This window comes from Mus caroli, unplaced genomic scaffold, assembly GCF_978045245.1.
Source record: "Mus caroli unplaced genomic scaffold, Mus_caroli_1 scaffold_9, whole genome shotgun sequence".
Taxonomy (NCBI): domain Eukaryota; kingdom Metazoa; phylum Chordata; class Mammalia; order Rodentia; family Muridae; genus Mus; species Mus caroli.
This window is the reverse complement of record NW_028227264.1, coordinates 121918983-121923226: the sequence shown is the minus strand read 5'-3', so window position 1 is coordinate 121923226 and position 4244 is coordinate 121918983.

Sequence of the window (4244 nt, the reverse complement as noted above, 5' to 3'; positions counted from 1 at the left end):
CCCCAAGTCCTAACAGTTTGTTCAATACAGACTCATAAATGGATTTACACAATAATGAAATTAACCCCTTTGTTATCAAGTCACCACCAGCTAAGGATAAGTCTTCAACATGTGAGCCTTTTTATGAGCAAGACACTCCGTGTGCAAACCACAACAGACAATACTAAATAGCCCCTTTTCTATAAGAATAAAACATGCCAACCCAAGTGGGAAAATTATTGCCAAAATATATGTATAAACAACAGAAGGAACTATAAATGATAGATGGTAGAAAGATTAATGTTTGTATATCATACAAATAGATAATTGAAAGAGTTGACATTAATCAGAAAAAATTTCTATTATAGCGACAAAGTGCTACTCTCTTTTTTTTCCTTTTTTAAAAATTTTTAATATTTTTTATTACGTATTCTCCTCAATTACATTCCCAGTGCTATCCCAAAAGTCCCTCGTACCGTCCCCCTCACTTCCGTACCCACCCATGCCCATTTTTTTTTGGCCCTGGCGTTCCCCTGTACTGGGGCATATAAAGTTTGTGTGTCCAATGGGCCTCTCTTTCCAGTGATGGCCAACTAGGCCATCTTTTGATACATATGCAGCTTGAGTCAAGAGGTCCGGGGTACTGGTTAGTTCATAATGTTGTTCCACCTGTAGGGTTGCAGATCCCTTTAGCTCCTTGGGTACTTTCTCTAGCTCCTACATTGGGAGCCCTGTGATCCATCCACTAGCTGACTGTGAGCATCCACTTCTGTGTTTGCTAGGCCCCGGCATAGACTCACAAGAGACAGCTATATCTGGGTCCTTTCAGCAAAATCTTGCCAGTGTGTGCAATGGTGTCAGCGTTTGGAAACTGATTATGGGGTGGATCCCTGGATATGGCAGTCTCTAGATGTTCCAACCTTTCGTCACAGCTCCAAACTTTGTCTCTGTAACTCCTTCCATGGGTTTTTTGTTCCCAATTCTAAGAAGGGGCACAGTGTCCACACTTTGGTCTTCATTCTTCTTGAGTTTCATGTGTTTAGCAAATTGTATCTTATAACTTGGGTATCCTAAGTTTCTGCACTAATATCCACTTATCAGTGAGTACATATTGCGTGAGTTCCTTTGTGATTGTGTTACCTCACTCAGGATGATGCCTTCCAGGTCCATCCATTTGACTAGGAATTTCATAAATTCATTCTTTTTAATAGCTGAGTAGTACTCCATTGTGTAAATGTACCATATTTTCTGTATCCATTCCTCTGTTGAGGGTTCTTTCCAGCTTCTGGATATTATAAATAAGGCTGCTATGAACATAGTGGAGCATGTGTCCTTCTTACCGGTTGGGACATCTTCTGGATATATGCCCAGGAGAGGTATTGCTGGATCCTCCGGTAGTACTATGTCCAATTTTCTAAGGAACTGCCAGACTGATTTCCAGAGTGGTTGTATAAGCTTGAATCCCACCACCAATGGAGGAGTGTTCCTCTTTCTCCACATTCTCACCAGGATCTGCTGTCACCTGAATTTTTGATCTTAGCCATTCTGACTGGTGTGAGGTGGAATCTCAGGGTTGTTTTGATTTGCATTTCCCTGATGATTAAGGATGTTGAACATTTTTTTCAGGTGCTTCTCTGCCATTCGGTATTCCTCAGGTGAGAATTCTTTGTTCAGTTCTGAGCCCCATTTTTTAATGGGGTTATTTGATTTTCTGGAGTCCACCTTCTTGAGTTCTTTATATATATTAGATATTAGTCCCCTATCTGATTTAGGATAGGTAAAGACCCTTTCCCAGTCTGTTGGTGGTCTTTTGTCTTATTGACAGTGTCTTTTGCCTTGCAGAAGCTTTGCAGTTTCATGAGGTCCCATTTGTCAATTCTTTTTTTTTTTTTTTTTTGGTTTTTTTCGAGACAGGGTTTCTCTGTGTAGCCCTGGCTGTCCTGGCACTCACTTTGTAGACCAGGCTGGCCTCGAACTCAGAAATCCGCCTGCCTCTGCCTCCCGAGTGCTGGGATTAAAGGCGTGCGCCACCACGCCCGGCCCATTTGTCAATTCTTGATCTTACAGCACAAGCCATTGCTGTTCTATTCAGGAATTTCCCCCCTGTGCCCATATCTTCAAGGCTTTTCCCCACTTTTTCCTCTATAAGTTTCAGTGTCTCTGGTTTTATGTGAAGTTCCTTGATCCACTTAGATTTGACCTTAGTACAAAGAGATAGGAATGGATCAATTCACAGTCTTCTACATGATAAAAACCAGTTGTGCCAGCACCATTTGTTGAAAATACTGTCTTTCTTCCACTGGATGGTTTTAGCTCCCTTGTCAAAGATCAAGTGACCATAGGTGTGTGGGTTCATTTCTGGGTCTTCAATTCTATTCCATTGGTCTACTTGTCTGTCACTGTACTAGTACCATGCAGTTTTTATCACAATTGCTTTGTAGTAAAGCTTTAGGTCAGGCATGGTGATTCCACTAGAGGTTCTTTTATCCTTGAGAAGAGTTTTTGCTATCCTAGGTTTTTTGTTATTCCAGATGAATTTGCAGATTGCTCTTTCTAATTTGTTGAAGAATTGAGTTGGAATTTTGATGGGGATTGCATTGAATCTGTAGATTGCTTTTGGCAAGATAGCCATTTTTACTATATTGATCCTGACAATCCATGAGCATGGGAAATCTTTCCATCTTCTGAGATCTTCTATAATTTCTTTCTTCAGATACTTGAAGTTTTTATCATACAGATCTTTCACTTCCTTAGTTAGAGTCATGTCAAGATATTTTATATTATTTGTGACTATTGAGAAGGGTGTTTTTCCCTAATTTCTTTCTCAGCCTGTTTATTCTTTGTGTAGAGAAAGGCTCAATTGACTTGTTTGAGTTAATTTTATATCCAGCTACTTCACTGAAGCTATTTATCAGGTTTAGGAGTTCTCTTGTGCAATTATTAGGGTCACTTATATATACTATCATATCATCTGCAAAAGGTGATATATTGACTTCATCTTTTCCAATTTGTATCCCCTTGATCTCCTTTTGTTGTCAAATTGCTCTGATTAGGACTTCTAGTACAATGTTGAATAGGTATGGGGAGAGTGGACAGCCTTGTCTAGTCCCTGATTTTAGTGAGATTGCTTCATGCTTCTCACCATTAACGTGGATGTTGGCTACTGGTTTGCTGTAGATTGCTTTTATCATGTTTAGGTACGGGCCTTGAATTCTTGGTCTTTCGAAGACTTTTATCATGAATGGGTGTTGGATCTTATCGAATGCTTTTTCCGCATCTAACGAGATGATCATGTGGTTTTTGTCTTTGAGTTTGTTTATATACTGGATTACGTTGATGGATTTCCGTATATTAAACCATCCCTGGAATAAAACCTACTTGGTCAGAATGGATGATTGCTTTAATGTGTTCTTGGATTCGGTTAGCGAGAATTTTATTGAGGATTTTTGCATTGGTATTCATAAGGGAAATTGGTCTGAAGTTCTCTATCTTTGTTGGATCTTTCTGTGGTTTAGGTATCAGAGTAATTGTGGCTTCATAGAATGAGTTGGGTAGAGTTCCTTCTACTTCTATTTTGTGGAATAGTTTGTGCAGAACTGAAATTAGATCTTCTTTGAATGTCTGGTAGAACGCTGCACTAAACCCATCTGGTCCTGGGCTTTTTTTGGCTGGGAGACTATTAATGACTGCTTCTATTTCTTTAGGGGATATGGGACTGTTTAGATCATTAACTTGATCCTGATTTAACTTTGGTACATGGTATCTGTCTAGAAATTTGTCCATTTCGTCCAGGTTTTCCAGTTTTGTTGAGTATAGCCTTTTGTAAAAGGATCTGATGGTGTTTTGGGTTTCTTCAGGATCTGTTGTTATGTCTCCCTTTTCATTTCTGATTTTGTTGATTAGGATGTTGTCCCTGTGCCCTCTAGTGAGTCTAGCTAAGGGTTTATCTATCTTGTTGATTTTCTCAAAGAACCAACTACGCGTTTGGTTAAGTCTTTGAATAGTTCTTCTTGTTTCCACTTGGTTGATTTCACCCCTGAGTTTGATTAGTTCCTGCTGTCTACTCCTCTTGGGTGAATTTTCTTCCTTTTTTTTCTAGAGATTTTAGATGTGTTGTCAACCTGGTAGTGTGTGCTGTCTCCAGTTTCTTTTTGGAGGCACTCAGAGCTATGAGTTTCCCTCTTAGAAATTCTTTCATTGTGTCCCATAGGTTTGGGTATGTTGTGGCTTCATTTTCATTAAACTCTAAAAAGTCTTTAATTTCT